Source organism: Hetaerina americana, unplaced genomic scaffold, assembly GCF_022747635.1.
Source record: "Hetaerina americana unplaced genomic scaffold, ioHetAmer1.1.p SCAF_4, whole genome shotgun sequence".
In the NCBI taxonomy this organism is placed as follows: domain Eukaryota; kingdom Metazoa; phylum Arthropoda; class Insecta; order Odonata; family Calopterygidae; genus Hetaerina; species Hetaerina americana.
The window spans coordinates 100,261,339-100,279,692 of NW_027286985.1; the positions used below are offsets into that span (position 1 = coordinate 100,261,339).

The 18,354-nt window shown below is 39.8% G+C and overlaps 1 protein-coding gene and 1 non-coding gene across 2 annotated transcripts in view; both read right to left on the minus strand.

Moving 5' to 3' along the window:
• Positions 1-18,354, minus strand: part of LOC139691882 (metabotropic glutamate receptor 2-like) — a 637,823-nt gene that overhangs the window by 523,761 nt on the left and 95,708 nt on the right. The window lies entirely within an intron of this gene.
• On the minus strand, positions 17,892-17,963 carry TRNAM-CAU (transfer RNA methionine (anticodon CAU)). The gene has a single exon. It is a non-coding gene; the product is annotated as a tRNA-Met (tRNA).

Sequence of the window (18,354 nt, forward strand, 5' to 3'; positions counted from 1 at the left end):
AAGTACTCAGTGTTTGAAACAGGCGGAGTTATTTTTAGAATACCGCGTGATAATGGCTTGAAAAATGTGAATACCAAAATTATTATACGACGTTCTCTAACGCCGTAAAACAATATTGCCACTAAATCACAACGTGTGGGATGAGGCCTTCTGTGGACATCCGTAAGGGGGAAGTGTTGATCGAGCGGCGGGTCAGGAGGATTTCATGGGGCACATTAAGGATGACGAGGAAGTGGAGTGGGGTGAGAGGACCGCGGCGGAACCTCTCCCGAGCCGCCATCGCCCACTAGGCTGTTATGACGCGAGACCACCGATCACATTACCCATTCCCTCTTCCTCCCTCCCCCCTCTGGTCTTCACATTGTCTCAGGAGTGGCGAAGGGGAGTCAGGGGAGGTTGGGGACAAGGCTGGTTGGTAGATTTGGAGGCAGAGGCGAGGGTGGCTGAGTGAAGAGGACCCTTCCCATCAGTCCCCAAGCCTCCTTACCCCAGTCCCGACCCCAGACCAGGCTTTGCGAAACTTTCCTTTTTAATAAGAAAAGCGGTCGGGGGCGGAGGCGACGGGGGAGGGGGCGGGGACACGGGAGCCTCGGCCTCGGGCGTAGAGGAGATGAAGAAGATGAAGAACAAGTTGGTATGAACTTTTGATGACGCCTTCATAGAATTTTAGGAACTGTTAAAATCCTCGAGTCCCACGCTTAAAAAATACATGTTTCCGTGTCGGACGGGGTTTTTAATGAAAACTTTATTAAAAAGAGACGAATTATGGAGGAGAGAAGACTCGGTGGGACTTGTTTGCGAACGACTGCGGTTATGTTTGCCACCTCGGTGCGCGCATGTCCCCAGCTCGCACCGCTCGGCCCTCGGCGATGAGTTATCATTTGAAACGAGGACTCCGTGCGTGCGCGCGAGCTTCATCACCCACGGGAGAGAGGCATTCAAATTATTTACCGACCTGTCAAAGGTCAGAAGGTCGAATCAGTTCAATTCTTTGAATCAAGGGAGAAAGGTCACTCACTTCTCCCGTCGAGAGGCTCTCCGTCACTAAATCGAGGATTTTTTAAATGGGAACGAAGACTTACAGGGTATACTTTACTGCAGAATGCTGCGGTTCAAACGTTCAGAACGTAAAAGAATAACAGTCATCACCGCATTTTGCACACCAAATACTACTACAGCTATAAGAATGAATAGGCGTAAAAATGTATGGCAGCAATTAACGCACTTTCTCACGTTGCCGATCGAACGAATAACTCCGACCGATGGTGATCAACCCTCTACTAAGTCTTGTGGATCCTTTTGCGATGTTTTTAAGTGGCTGTGCCTTTATAACAAAATCAAAAAGGCCTACATAGAATTCATTTTTCCACGTCTGTTAAGTGTGGATGATAGCAACGGTATAAAAAGAAGTACAAGAAATGGATTGATGGTCCTGCAGTAGAAAAATGAGTATAAAAATTGACAGGGTAACTAAAGAAGAACTGTAACAAAGAAATAATGACCATAGAAAGCTAAGGATATTTAAAATATGAAGAGAGAAACTAATTGGCAGCATTGTTAAGGACAGCAGTCAACTGGGGATCCCAGATGAAAGGAACCGTTATAGATGTAAACGTGACAGCAAAAGATGAATAGTTGAAATGCAAAAAACTAAGATTTCATATGTAGAATATTTTCGGGATATAAGCTGGGAGAAACACAGTGCAGATATCGCCACAACACAAATCCCAAGGAGCAGCCATACACATTGGAGAACAGTACGAGTCATAAGGTCTATGGACTACTGGAGGCGTAGCGTGCAATTCACCTCATTGATCATTTAATAATAATAATACGCTTATTTGAATAGAATTTGATAATTATGACACAAAGATGCTCTTTAAAAAATCTTCATCGGTCCGTATAAGAAAAATAGAAGGAAGACGCGATATGATTACATGAATTCGAATGGTTGAAGAAGCATCGAGAAGGACGGCACAGCCTTTTCATATCGCCATTCAAAGGAATCAGTCACCTTGAGCTTGTAAGTAGCAGAGTCGCAACATGCACTCTTCCGTAGGGGCGTGAGTTTGGTACGTTCGTCGTGAGAGCTGCGGGGGAAGAAAGATGAGTGGAGAAGGACACGTGGTTGTACCTTTCTTTTTATCGAGTAGGGAACGGGAAAGTGGATTCAGGGGTGGAGGAGTGAAGTAGACGACAGACGAAGGTTGCTTCATTTGAGACCGTTAAAAATGAAATTATTCACGAACATTAATACGATTAAGTCGCACTAACAATGAATGCTTTAATAAAAGACAAGCTTGAAATTTCATCTTTTTAGATTGAATGACTACTTTTTAGTATTGGATACACCCTAAGAATTCAATGTGATAGTTTTCCTCAAGGTACGCCTGACACTCTTTCATATCCAACCTTTCTCAATCGTAAACCAAATGTTTCCCAGTAAAAAAAGGTGGAGTTGATTCATTATAAATAGGTTTTATGATTCTCAATCAGTAATATATTGATACAATGGCTTACTTCCTGTTTAGTCGGGAAAAGGCTTTCTCTGGAGTCTGAAAAATTTATGTACACAGGCTGAGTGGCACGTAGCATATAGCATATACCAGCAATAAAACTTAGAAATTTTACTTAAACTCCCTTACTTTTTTCTTTAACTCTTAAAACTTAAAATAAGAAAAGTTAATACTATTAATTTACCCCAAAATTTTATTAAAACAGTCAATGCACAATCATACCGCACAGCTAAAATAATGTGCTTACCATTAATTGAAAAAAGGCTAATTAAACCTGGTCAGTCAGAGAGATATGAAAAACATAAAACATAGAAACTTAAAGAGCTTAAAAACTTACGCATAAATAAAAAAGTAACCCAAAAGAAAAACTGATACTCTTTAGTTCAGAAGATTCAGATAAATGCGCATCTATAAGTGTTTCTTATGATTACACCCTGTATCCAACATAACTTTATTTCTTGCTCCTCGCGGCCACTCCAAACTCCTTAACTGCAGACCAATAACCTAATTTATCCCTTCGAATTCCGTCATATTCAAATCCCAATTCATCATTGAATGTTTTCCTCCAGGATTGTCCGCTATGTGTCCTCTAATTAATTTTATACCTTGCCGTACTGTGACTGCTGGGTGGCATGTTGGCCTAAACAATGACAGAGTGCTTTGACCCACCTTTTACTCCAACTAAAAATATTCTATCAATCGCCTATCTATATTTTCTGCTCCTTTTACTTCCTCTTAGTTCAATACTATTTACATTTCTCGCTGGCTCTCGTACCCTCCGCCGTATATAACCACGTAACTATTGCTTCATAATTCCTGCTATCCTTCCATCTCACTTTTTACTGCCTTAAAATATAAATATACTAAAATATCTATATTTCCTCTCTTCGTCACCCGCATCATATTTTCTAACTTTTGTACCCTGAATATAGTCCAAAAATTACAAGTCCTGATTCAAACTGGTTGATTCATGTTCCGAGTCTTGGTTTCCGCTGCTGCTGGTTTTCCTTTGGAAGGATTTCGTGAGATCACGACCGCTGAAGCCTTGCTTCCTTCACTGCCGGACAGGGCACGGACGATTTGGTCGAGTCCCGTAGTTGCCAGGACTCATTGTTATTGTACCCATCCGAAGAATCTTGGCATATAATTGAGATGTTTTCCCGTTGTCTTCCTCTATCGTGTATATAATATGACACCATATGACCTCACCTTTTTATCACATATATATATTGGCTTTTGTTAATACGCAATATATATTTAGAAGTTGAGGAAAAATGTACTTTTGAAAACTATCTCCTAAAATATTATTCATGCCCCGCATCAAGGACGGCGATGTATTTAATTGAATATTTCGCTAGATCGATATACCTCATACTTGTAGATGGATAAATTCACAGGATTCACGCAATCACAAAGTATTTGTTGATATGAGAAACGGGATAAGCATAAATGAATTAGTGTGGCATTCACATGATTCAAGGCGCCGCCTGAATTTTCCCGTTTTTTTTTATTTTTAATAATTTTTCCAATTTGCCACTAGCCTCCCCAAATATGAGCACATTAATAAGAGTATTACCTTTTTAAATTTCGCAGATATAATATACTGTTATTACGTTACACCCAAGAAGAGAATAACTATGATATTTATTTTCATAGAAAAGGTTGTGTCCAAATAAGGGTTATATTGGATAATGGATTAAATGAATTGTCACATTAACCTGCATTACGGACGGAATAGAATGCATGCGATATTTATCAATAGTTAATTGTAGCGCGGGAGGTCAAGTTGTGACATCTTGCAAGAGACTAAGAAATGGCACGCGGGTTCAAATGTCAAGCCATGCCCATCGAAAACATTACTTTAACGATCGACTACCAAATAATAATGATCAATAGCGAGATATTTTGAAGTCTTCACACCAACGCATAAGAAGTTATTTAATGGCTACTATTACTCTAAAAAAAATTCAAAACAATAGTTATTTGAGAAAACTCAAATGACATAGAAACAAGTCGAAAGGAAATCAAATGTGTGGTAGGAAAGGGGTTGTCTACACGATTCGGTTATTTTATAGCGATAAATAGTATCACCAGAATTAAATGTTCAGTGATAATCCCCTTACATACCCAAGTAGCTATAATTTTGGCATATTCTTTTCTCAAAATTAAATAAATATTTAAACAGCGACGCATGATTCCGTTCATAATTTTTCAGCTGTGTCTCGCATATCATATATGTATTAGGGAACATAATGTCTCATCAGTAATAACCATCATACTTACTAAATTTGCGATGATAGACTTTTCTGGCCTCCTTAGCATAAAAAGTGTGGTTTGAAAATATTCCTTATAAAAAGTGTGAGAAGTAGGAACTTTTTTGACAGAAACCACATTCCTGGGCATCAAGATATCATGAGAATGGAGCCTCTTAATTTTACATGTACCTGCATTCTCAGAATAATCGCTTAGAAATAGAAACAAAAAAGGAGCACGCTCCAAAGGCCACTACGATCTATACGTATCAATAAAGGCTCCTATCATTTGCTGAAGTTTCGTTTTCCGTTTGCTTTTTCCAAAGGAAACGTATACTTAATTCGATTTTTACGTTTTCCCGATGACCGTTTAAACAAGTTCCCTCGTTTAAGTGGATATTGTATAAAATCATAAATTTCTTCTCCCATTGTAATTTCAAGACCACTGTACTGAAACTGAAAACTCTTAAGTTTGTCTTTCGTATGAAGTATAATAAATTTTCTTTCAGATTTCTCCAAGGAGTCTAACAGTTTGCATAATATGGGAGTCGTAAATTGGCGGAAAAATTCAATTGGGACGCCATATAAGGTTAGACCATTTACAGGACGACGGCAGAACTTTCGTGAACGCTGGAAATGCAACCCCGTTTCCAGTGCGGTGGAACCAAAAAAATCACCTTAATCGAAACCGATCAACCACAGTCTTCAACCTGAAGGTCTGTGTGAAATGTGAGGGTACGCCTGCTTTGGTGTTGGCCCCTTCGGCGTGTAAATTTCACACTGGGCAGCGGGCAAGTTCCTTTCGATTCGCCACCTGCGGTTTCCCACAAAGTTCCGGGACGCAGGAAATTACACAACTTGGGTTTAGAAGTAGGCGTTTGGAAGCATCGTCCGAATTTGAACATCGGGGTTGTACTTTTAATAGCCAGCGCTCTTTTCACAGCTAAATCCGCCTATTTCACTGACATAACATTTTTAAAATATGTAGAGAGGCTGTAGGGCTGCGCGCCACTTTTGGAAATGGAACGACGAAAAATCATTGCGTTATACACTTTATAAAGTAAAGACATTATTATTAGTTTTAAAGGAGAAACGAGGAGGCGAGGAATAAAAATCATAGACTCACGCTAATTCACCACGAGAGTCAAATATTCCTATGTCATCGCTTCAAACGCTTTTTTTAAACAATAAATGTTGGAATGTACCAAACATATGCAATAATATACTTACTCAATTGTTTCTCAGGTAAACGTTGAGTAAAATTTATCAACAAACTACGTTGAATACTTCAATGCTATTTAGACTCTGCCGACAAACAGTCCATCATGATAAAATCCAAGAAACTGCGGGAGATGCCGTAACAGTAATTTTTTAGCGGAAAAAGTTAAATTTGCGGCATCTCCCGCAATCTCTTGGAATTTGTTTGGGGTAAACAGCTCAAGTGTTTAAATTTGGCTTTAAACTCGTGGGCTGTGGTGCGTCGCGTCGGGTTCGAATCCCGGTCAAAGCGAATAACTTTAACACTCTGAAATTGTAGCATTTAATCATGATAAGTCATTCTGCCCAGTGGTCTGTCTTGTATTTGACAAACGACAACATAACTAAAAATTTGGTATATGTACTTGCTGAAACGTCCCTAACAGCAAGGCTATTATTTATTTTAAGAAGGCAGTAAATTCTTAAAGAGAAATGAAACAGAGCAAGGTTGGTGGACCTGTGTGCTAGAAAAAGGAAAACCCGCTCAATTTCGCCAGGAATTGAATTCAATAGAGCACTTAATGCGGATGAAAATCTAGCTTTTATCATTAACAATCAGGGACTAGACATTTCAAATAATAATAATGCATATGGTTAGGATTTGATGATACAGGAATGCATGTTTTCTGAAGCTCTAAAATTTTCGTCATTACTTCTTTGCAAGACCAGAAAAGTGAATAATGTGGATTTGAATGGAACACAATCGAAGGGGTGCATAAAGAAGAGATCCATTGTAGCACACGCATCAAAAGGGCAGGGAGAGGGCGCCCCACGAACACGCAAAATCTTTCTCCACACCCTCAGAACCTTCCCTAAACACGTAAAATGACGCCTGACCACAAGAAAGGGAAATGTGTTGGTGGCGGATCTCCGGTCCCCATTCTACTCCTCCCCCACCCACAATATCCCAATCCCCAACACTGAACGCGAACCACGCAGCATTGATGAAAGCCAAGGTGAAACGAAATCTGGAAACTGAAAGGGAGGCGCTGCAATACAATCCTGCATGTGTGTCCGAAGAATGCCATTTACCCCGCCAGGGATGAACGATGAAGGAGGAAGCGGTCTGGATGAGGCGACAACTCCGAGCATTTATCAATCGTTAATAAATAACAAAAACGGACGGCCAGCATGTGCGCCAAGGACGAAATCCCCGGGTCCACCAATCTCGGATTAATCTAAAAGTGCAACCGAAAAACTCGGTCGGCGAAAATAGTAATGATAGGAGCCCGTCACAGTAGAGTCAATGACGGAAACGAGTCCCCCACGTTGCCCGAGAATTGCCGTTTGCGGACGCGAATCGGTGCGCGGCTGCATCGGTATACTTGAGTGAAGGGCTTCATTTCCGTTCGAATGAACTGCCGACCGGAAAAGATCGCACATTAATTACAATTACCGTCACTGATAAAACCCACTGCTGAAATGACGCCCGTGACGCAATGCGCTCGCTTATATAGGTCGTGCCTTCCCTTCCCGAACGACTCCTCCCCCCCTTATTCCCTTTACCAATGAAAGACCCACGTCCTTTCAATGGCTGGTCATTGATTCAAATTGAATTTTTGTGGGGAAAAATGGACAAAATAGTTACAATAGCTACGGAAAAAAATCAAAAGGGCAGAAATGAGGACAATTAAAACACGTGTAAGCCTCGAAGAGGAAGAAAAAGTATAGGTATTATAGACGTCATGAATGTATAAGGATAAATAAGCAACTAATTAAGGAATAGCCACAATCCAAGCTGCAGCCATGTTAAGTAGTGCTTTGAAAGCGGCACGCGATTCATATGATCCTGAAATTGTCTCCCGCATGTTTTTACTGCTCGCCATAGGATCATTAGAAGGGCTATAGAGAAAATATAATTTAAAGGAAATTAAAAGAACAGAAAGGATATAAGAACGGTTAAGGTTGGAGAGCACCCAAGGGCAAGGGTACCTGGTGTATTTGAAGTATGGCTTCTAAATTTGAAAACAGGGACTAATTCATGAGAAGAATTTCATGCACAAAAGAAAAATTTACAATGACGAGAAAAGGAAATTAAGGGACTCTAAAGTAAGCAATTCAAAATTGAGCAGTTCATCGCATAATTCCAAGACCTGATATTAGAGGAAAGAAAAAAGGGCAAGTGTAGATCAGAGGCTTTGGAGATTCGGAGAAAATCTGGTAAATTATTCACATAGCGAGAAAGGAAAGCAACAAAGTTTTTTAACATAAAGAGAGGAGAAGTTGTAAGGAGAAATTTGAAAAAGGAAGGAGAAGTGAATGAGAGTCTTTGTGAGTTAATGAGATGGAGAAAACGACGAAAGGTAAAATTTTGAGCAATAGAAGAAAAGAGAGAGAGAAAAGTTTTGTGTGCCATGAAGAGAGAAAATATAAAGAGCAATATAAAATTGGAAATACGTTTGGTCAAACGGAGTGAGGCAGAGATTAAGCTCTTCAGAAGTCCATCACAATGCGTAAAAATTTTCAGATATAATCCAAAACCTACTCCTAACCTTTTAATCCACTTTAAGTAGGAATGTTTGACGTTTATAGAGGAAAGTAAAGTTTGATTGGTGACAAAAAATAAGGTGAAGTAAGATTTGGTGCATTCCCGGCGTATTTGCTTGATGAAGTTTTATCGGGTCTTCCACTGGGTCAGGGGTTGCACGTTGGCCGACGTTTCGATGCCCGACTCGTGCATCGTCCTCAGGGATGATGATCTACCCCGAGGACGATGCACGAGTCGGTCATCGAAACGTCGGCCAACATGGAACCCCTGACCCGGTGGAAGACCGGAGAAAACTTCATAAAAAAAGGTATTTTCAAATTTTTGATATTCATGTCAAAAAAATCATGTAATTAATAGGAAATACTTCCATTCAACACAACATAATATCAAAAATAAGAAACTCGAAATATTTTTCATCTTTTGAATGACGCAGGTGCCCAGTAGCATAGTGGGTGGAGCGTTCGGCTATCGATAGGAAGGCCTGGGTTCAATTCACGGTGAATTTGGACAAACATGATTGGCCCTTGCCATTTTACTGGCAACAGATCTTCTGAGAATACCTCAGGTCGGACGGGTTAAGGATCCTAAACCCCTACCTTGATGCTTTGCGACTTTGACAAACTGAACGGGATGAGATCTACTCACAAAAAACAAACTTGAAGCTGATTATGGCAGACCGTGAATTATAGCAGAAGGCTTATCATGCAAAAACTTTTTCTTTCAACTGCCGAAATGTGCCCTTAGAGTAGCAAGTGTAAAATTGGTAATCTCTGTAAGACGAGAAGTTCAAGCCCATGGTTGCCAGTCCTGTAGGAAATAGACAAGGAAGTTCAAAGAAAATTTAAACCACGAGAAAGACGTATTTTTGCAAATAATTAGGATTAGCTTATGGTTGCCCCCCACCTTGTTTATGCACACCAATCGGAAAGAAAATAATCAAGTCGACAGTTAAAAGAATTGAATTCATCTGAATTCATATTAGACTTGCAATTCATTTTCATGTTGAATCAATTGGAAGTTATTTTGAGGAAAAACTTTGCGATAAAAACATTTTTTGTGTGGTAGTAAGCGAGTGCGTAGAGTAGTTTTATAATTATACACATAATACAATATTTATAATAAAGCTATTTCGAAATGTGAACTGAATTGTTTTAAATCCATTTCTATTATGGAACATATATTAATTTTTAAATCATTTGAATTAAGCAAGGAATTTCGAACCTATATTTACGAACATGCCGAATAATTTTGAGATCACCTTATTCTTGGATACACCTTGTGCCAAATTCGAGTAGTCATGGAAGCAGTGTCCACGAGTAACGAGGCAAATGTTTCAAACATATGGTACACATCGTAAATCGAACCATTTTCTGGGATGCCCATTCACGGGAATTTCACTAGGAAGTCCAGGTCCACTTCCATTCCGCTGCGTTTAACTCTGCCCAAATGGAAGCTGCAAGTGATTTAGTTTTATCTTCCCTTCCCACATCCTTTCCCAAACAAAACAAATGTTTAACGAGCGTGACCAATGGCCCTGCCATTCGCAAGGCACATCTTTCAACCCTTTACTCTCCCAGTATCGAAAATTCACAAAAGTTGAATTGAACTCACTGTGAGAAGAATCTATTATCGCGGAATAACTACGCCACTTTGAAATAGCCCCGAAATGCAAATACGAAATTTTTCAGTTTTCCTCGCCAAAAGGGAGATTTTTTCAGAACCGGGACGTAATGCAAGAGAATTTCAGGTCCACTGCCATTACGGTAAATATCATTCAATCATTGGTAACATTTGATTAGCAATTTGTACCGGACGTTCGGCGTCATATTCCCCACAGTTGTCGAGATATGAATTGGAAGTACGCCACTCCGGGCGATATTTATTCAAAGGAGCACAATGCGTCTTATTTAATAAAAACTATAAAGGCCCCATTTAATGGAAAAATTCGAATAGTCGATTTGAAAATTCGTAACGAGTACATTATGTGATGAAATAGGAAAACATAAGTTAGACATGGCAACAGTGGTCAATTATGATAATATTTGCATCCAATAAAAGAACTGATGAATTTAATTTTTGCCCTTCGGAGGCATCTTATCTGCCCTTGGAATACTGATATCTCAACCCATCTCTCCAAGCTTCAATATGATTTCCATGTCCACTAAATGCAGCCTTAAATGCAATACAAAACTACTAATTGTCCTACTATGCAAGGTAGGCAAGTAACAAGCTCTAAATCATGCATTACCAACATAAGAAACTACATATGTATATTGAAAAGACTTGTAAGCTGACTTATACCTTTGGAAAATGGCCCCATGGTGTCCTAAGAGACGAACTGCTAGAATTAACAGAAAACTCATACCCGAAGCAGGACGCGAACTCCCGACCTTAGGTTCGGTAGGCGAGTGCCTTATCCATGAATAAACAAACAAAAGTGGTAACCCGGACGAGATCTTCAATGGATCTATGAATATTTCACATACCGTTCACACTTGTTTTTTCCACATAGACATAGACGTCTACACACGGGCATCGCAGCAAGGATGCAATTGTTTAACCACGCGATAGAGCGAAAATAATATGACCTCACGCCTCTCCACCACCTCCCACCAAGAGAGAGCTCTACCTCGGGCCCACTTCAGAATTTCACAATGAAGTCCACACTCGTCCCCCCTCCCCCCTCACACATACGTCCTCCCGCGCCGCGGCCCCCTTCCCATACAGGGCGACGCAGTCGAGGCAAACAATGAAAGACCCCAGAACGACATTGTGCGCAGGAAATTGTTTTTTCTTCATTCGCTGCTTCTCCTGGTAGTGTCGTCGTCGACCAGTTCCGGTTACAGCCACTAATTCCTTCCACTCACGACAGAATTCCAACCTCTCTCTCCCTTCCTCGCTGGCGTTTTTGCTATTCTCAGCTCTCTCTCCCCCCCCCCTCGTTCCCCAGGAAAGGAATGACGAGGGAAAGAGAAGGTGAGGAGACGGGAAGAGAAGGGGCAGTGGGGAGAGAGGTGAAGGCTGCTCAGAATGGGTTGAAGCAGCGCGGAAAATAATAAGAGAGAGGCAGAGCAGGGATGGACAAAGGTTGGAGAGGCTGCCATCCCATCTCGTTTACCCACCGTGCTCCCAAAGCACATGTTGCCACTTGCGTTCAGGCAGTGCCCAGGAAAATACCTCAAATGATTGTGGAAGGAGATGATTCCATACAAGGTGCGTCCTGCCCAGAATTTTTAGAGTCAGAGGCAGATTTAAATCCAGGAATGCCAAAGGGAAGGGTTATGATGCAACTTATTTCTTGATACGACGACTAAGCCCACACGTTAGCAGCTACCTGAGATTATTTGCAGACGACGCAGCGATGTAAAGAGGAATAAGGGCTCTGGTAGACTGCAGGGTACTCCCTAGCGAGTTAGATCAGGTATCAGAGCGGTGTAAGGAAAGAGTAGGAACTAAGAATAGGACATTATACCATATTTTATATGAAATATGTATGTATTATGGGGTGTGTAATCCAGTAGTGTGAGGTGACAGGGTAAATCAAAAACCTACCCTCAGTCAGTAAAATACTGATGATGAATGTATTCTGTAAATGAGGCTGATGATTTCAATATCAATTTCATGAGCTATCTGCGTAGAATACCATGAGTACTGTACTCTAATCAAACAACGGTTGATACAATGATTCTGTTCCCTCTGATAATATTCACTTACTGTATTAAAAATGAAACCTGATTTTTAAATATCTTTCCAGCGACATTGTATATCACTTAATTCATTCATAAACACACACATCATGCCTCCAATTTTCGTACAGGAGGCCCAAGCTATGATGACAATAATACACAATCGCGTTGAGAATATTGAAGTGATTTTACGTCCCTTTATTTTTAGGATTTTTTTCTCTGTAAAAATAAGAAGAGTTTTTAAAAGGTTAGCTTTTGATGCATCGGTTTTCGTATCAAAATTAAAGAAATGAGCCCTTCAGACTACCGCAGAAATTCTCCGACGCAACATTTAGGAAATATATGGGATGTAGAGCGTTGGGAATTTGGACACATAGAGAAATACCATTAGTAGTCATCGATCACAACGTGAAGGCTTAAAAATTACTCCCATGACTAAGTGAAGAGCCGTCTAGTCTTTAGCGTCCTTTTTTGTGCTCTGCCCAGACATTTTCCGTGGTTTTAGTCTTTTTCTAACGCTCTCCTGGTCAGTAACATGTTCTCCTTAAGCAGTGGCCAAGTGTATCAAAACCAACTTTAATTCTAATTAATATTTTCGAAATTTTAAGAATTCTGGGAAAATAAAACAAATAATTGCCATTAATTAGATGATACTCTTCGCCAATTACCAATGGAGAGTGATCATGTCCTTCCGCAGCAAATTAAATCATGACTTTCCGAACCCACAATCACTACTATCATCCTGGTAGCATCATTTTGGGCGGTAAATACGATAATTAAAAAAATCGGATTACTACCAAATTGAAAGTCTTGTTGCAAAACCTTTACTTGTAAATTACGTTTCTCTGTTTAGACTTGAGATTTTTATTAACTCTAACTGGAATGGTATGAAATGAAATTGAAATTGGCTTTGCGAAGAAGAGATGATGAGATTTTTGGATTTGAAACTATTATTTTTCATTCAAGTCTCCCACATTTTCCGAAACGCTAAATTTCTCTCAATTTTACAAATGATTCTACCAACTAAAAATGTGATATGTTCTTCATATTCGGGTTTTGCTCAAGTGACTAATTTTTGATGGTATTCATCAGGAAAAAATAATTAAACATAAATAGATGAAATTAACAAATTTACTTTCATGAAGAACATATGAATCAGAAAATAGATAGAAATATACAAAGTAAATTTCTTGACTTTTTCGTCAACATTTTTACCTTATATTTTTATACTTGTATTAGGCCATGCATGAGGTCACTTGCTAATTAAAAATGGGAAAGATAAACAGTTGCGGTAAAATGTGCACTGTTTAATTAAATCATTGGCTGAATCAAGAATCTAATTACTAATTATCCTACTCAGGGGATTTACTTTAACTTGTAATGGGATACATAGATATGTATATTTAAAACAAACTTTATATAACAATTCCCATGTGATAGCACTCAAATCACTGATGTGTGCTTCCTTAATTCCTAAGGAAAACGTTTAGTACCTTCATTTTAGGAATCAACTCATATCAATTCTGAATAAAAATATCAAAATTACACTCGCATAAACATATGGTCAAACTAATTTAATAATACCTTTATCTTAGAATATTGTAATGTAAACTAATACTTAGTGAATTTTTACAGAGACCACTTTCATAATTTCAGCCCAAAAGCTTGTTTTCTCTGACATATCCACACATTCATTCGTATCTGAATTGAGAAAGTGACTTTCGTCACTGCCACTTAAGTTCTGCCGGCGCTCATGGTTGAAACTTATGTGGTGTATAATAAACACTAAATTTGGAATTAAAATATTCCTGTGCATCAGTTTATACCTTCGGACGCTTTCATCGACTGCTACTAAGTCAACGCACTAAAGCATGAAACTCGCCATTGCTACCCAAAGCATAATCATTCCGAGCAAGTCTAGACATTTAGATTTCTGAACGTAAAAAGTTTTCGCGGATGTATTTCCATTGAATTGTTTATTTTTTTATTTAAAAAATATTCATGGCTGGGCTTGTGAATGTTCCAAAATCACTGACTCAATGCAGCGTTAATTCCTGTCGCACGGCTGGTGCAACCTCGCGGCTAGCGCTGGCCGGCACCATTAGGCGGAGTAAGAAGTTTCCTCACATGATGTTTGATATGCCAGCCTTGGAATTGAACACTAGTGTTAAGGTTGAACGTGAAACCCTCTTGATTAAACGAAAACACCACGAGTCGCCCATATAAATTAACTTCCGAAGGGCAGCGTAGGCAGAGCCGTGCAAGAACCGTCAAACTGCGAAGTGGAGGAATCAATTTTCTCTCTTTTCATACACCACTTTGTCTGCACAAGGCAACGGAGGAGGGAGAGGGGAAGGGAGGCCACCGGTATACGAAAGACAAACGCTTTCACAACCGTTTTTTCCCCAAAGACTACACTCACAATTCCTTCCCAACTCCTGTAGTAATTTTTCCTTTTGGAATCTTCTTGTATGCTTACGGTTGAATTTTTATACACCCTTTACACATCTATGATTTTTCGTGGAAGTGCACCGCCTCTTCCCCTCCTTAACACGAAAATAAGAGAAGAAACTACCGAAACATACACTGCTGTGTGGACAATTATATAATATTCCAATGACCCATGAATTTATTGCGACCACGCATTTCATTTGCGAATGTTACGCCCATGCATAATTTATAGAGATGCGTTCTGTTCGAATTGTCATCGAAAACTGAGAGGAATATACAATAAATTGAATGAATTGATATGAAACGTCCCGAATCCAATCCCGCACTCGGGCTATTTATTGCAAAATGTCACTTTCCGCGCAGCCATCGTTACGATAATCCCTTATATTTCCGCACGAAAGGTGAAAACGTTTGTCGTAGTGGCGAAAAGATATTAATAAGCTTGCAACAGGAATAAAATGTCGGCGGTTGCATGCACGTCCCCATAGTCGTGCTCATTTAAAGCCAAATAGCACTGGGCGAATAAAAATGGAAGAGTTCAATTCGTGCTATGGCATTGGTCACCCTACTCTATTGACCAAAAGTTGAAAATATTCGCACTGCGTCTCTCCCCGCAGATGCAGACGGTTTGAAAGCCAAATCCCGAAAATTAAATCAAAAAATAACGAGGATCGGGGGCGGTGGGCAGCACCATTCAATGAGTTGGATCCGGTCCGCAAACGTGTCTAACGATCCGTTATGGAATTATTACGTACGTATGAATTAGATGAATACGTTCAACGAGAGAACTAACAAAACACACACGGCACCAGTTGTACTCCTCCCTTAATTTGCTTTATTGTCTTTCACCTTACCCTACACGCCGATTGCTCCTCTTTCCTACTGCATTCTGTTGTTTCTAACTCTCCCATGTATTCACACAATACATGCGTTATTCCACACCCAGAAACCGTATCCGCGAACTTGACTTGGCCCATTCGTGAATGGGTGGCGAGAGGTAGACGAGATATTCTCAATTTAGTAAAAATAATATTTCTGCCATCATTATAATCATGCAAAGTTGATTCATTCAAAAATCACAAGAGCAAAAAAGTACCAGCAGTCTGGAAAAGGTTTAATAATTTAATTACTTCTTTCCAAGCGTCTTCACCAATGTCTCCGATAGCTTACCAAGTCATTCCCGCCAAAGGATGCCCAAAATTGAAATATCATAAAAAACTAAAACGTTTGCTGAAAAAATATTAAGCCAAATAAATCCTGCGGACCCGGTGAAAAAACCGCTCGTATATTTAAGGATATAGCGTCAGAAAATGCACCGCATCTAGAAAACATATTTAACAAGTCGCTGGTAGATCAAAAGGTCCCCAGGGATTGGAAAACGGCAAACGTAACACTAATATTTAAAAACGGGGACAAGGAGGGGCCGAGCGATGACAGACCAATTTCTCTCACATCCATTTCCTGCAAGGTTATGGAACATATATTTGCTAGTTCGATCGTGAGACACCTCGATAATCATAAGTGATAAATGAAAAATCAGCGCAGTATCTGAAAGAGTAAATCCTGAGAAACACGACTGGCACATTTTTTGTTCACGATATTCTTATTTCAGGAGAGACCAATTTTCCCGTGGACGTGACTTTTCTAGATTTTAAGAAATCCTTCGCCAAAGTTCCTCACAGTAAACTTCTCACAAAACTAGAGTCAGATGACATAGGTAAAAATACCCTGGGTAGAATTAAAGACTTTTTGAGTGGACGGGTACAAAGAGTTATAATAAATGAAGTTAGCTCAAATGCAAAAGAAGTTACTTCAGGTGTTCTCCAGGGAGGTGTAGGTTGACTTATTTTAATTCTATTTTATGCTAACGACATTTCCTAAGTCTTCACTTGCTGGATACGTTTATTTGCCGGCGATGTAGTGGTTTACCGTGATATCCGTAAACATGAGGATAAAGAACCTTTATCAGATGATCTTCATGCTATATAACGCTGCGCTGAAACTTGGCAACTAGAATTAGACTTAAAATAATGCGTAATGATGATTTTTTTGGAAAAAGAGGAATTTCTCCCCCCCCCACCCGAACGCCTACTGAATCGGGAACGCCGAAATGGAATGTGTAGACTCAATTAAATACCTAGGTGTTACCCTCCCTCACGATCTCTGCTGGGTGAAACACATGCGGGGAATATGTGGACAAGCTAACAAAAAATTATGATTTTTTACAAGAGTTATTGCGATGAAAAGGTCAAAGAGCAACTATATCTGTCGCTGGTGAGGCCTCATTTAGAATATGCTGCTGGTATATTATGGGATCCTCACGAATTTGAATTGATTGCCGAATCAGATCGTGGGCACCGAGGAGGAACTAGATTAGTAAACTGTTGTTATGACAAACTTAGCAGCGCATCAAAAATATTAGCGGATATAGGCCGATAATAATTTACGGAGCGAAAGTTAAATTAAAGATTGAAGCTCTTTCATAAATTGGAAGGCCGTCTCTTTAGCAGTGATGTTGAAAACGTATTGTTACCCCCATCGCACTACGGTAGGCGTGATCATGTAAATAAAATTAGAGAGCTTAAACGTAGAGAAGATAGATTTAAGATTTCATTTTTTCCACGAACCATAAGGGATCATAATAGCATTGTTTGACCGTGGTAGGGTCATGTTAAGGTAAAATTATTCAGGTGTGTATTCACCCCTTGCTACAAACCCAAGCGGTGGCTTGCAGGGTATATATATATGTAAATAATAAATAAATACCCCGGCATGTAGTCAATAATCTTAAACTTTTGCATTCTTTCTGCAAAACTCCATCCTTTCTCAAGCATTGGAATAAGCTTCTCGGCTTAGATAATATACGTTCATAAATCTCATCTGCATCTACGAAATACCCCACACGACGCCTAAAGGGCGTGCGGCGGGGGATCTACATCTACATCAATACCCTGCAAGCCACCAAAAAGGTGTGTGGCAGGGGGTGCAGCACCAGGAGGAAAGGGTTAGGGATGAGGGGGTTAGGGCTTTTCAAATGGATGGGGACAGGTAAGGGGAACCTACAAAAAATATATATACAAATATGATCGTATATGGAGGGCACTAGTTATACATACATACAAAACGCTTTATTTGTACTTGTAGATATTTAATCAGATTTTGGGGCTTTATACAGTCTTCATTTTTGGGCGAGATGGAGGGTGTTTTACCTCCTAACCCCTTGAAAAAAAAGAAAAAGATTTAGCAGAGCGCGGTTTCGATCCACGGACCTCTGGGTTATGGGCCCAGCACGCTTCCACTGCGCCACTCTGCTGCCTTAGGAACAAGAATATATTAGGCCACATGGAAAAACACTGGCGCACGCGGCTAGCAGTATTGTCTAAATTAAAGATCTACGAGGGTCATCCGGAAAGTAGTACCCGTTCGTGAAATAAAGACACAAAAGTAAATATTAACAAACATAAAAAATTTTATTTGAAAGAGGATACTTTAAACTACTTCTCAACATAATCTCCAAGCAAATTAAGGCATTTGTCATAACGTGTGACAAGTTTCTGTATTCCTGCTGCATAGTCCTTCGCCGCCAGCTCATTGAGATACGCGAGGGACCCATCTTGCACAAATTTTTGCATAATGCAGATGGTGTTTAACAATTTCATGAACAATTGTTCGAGAAACATTGGGAAAATGCTCACAGATGTCAT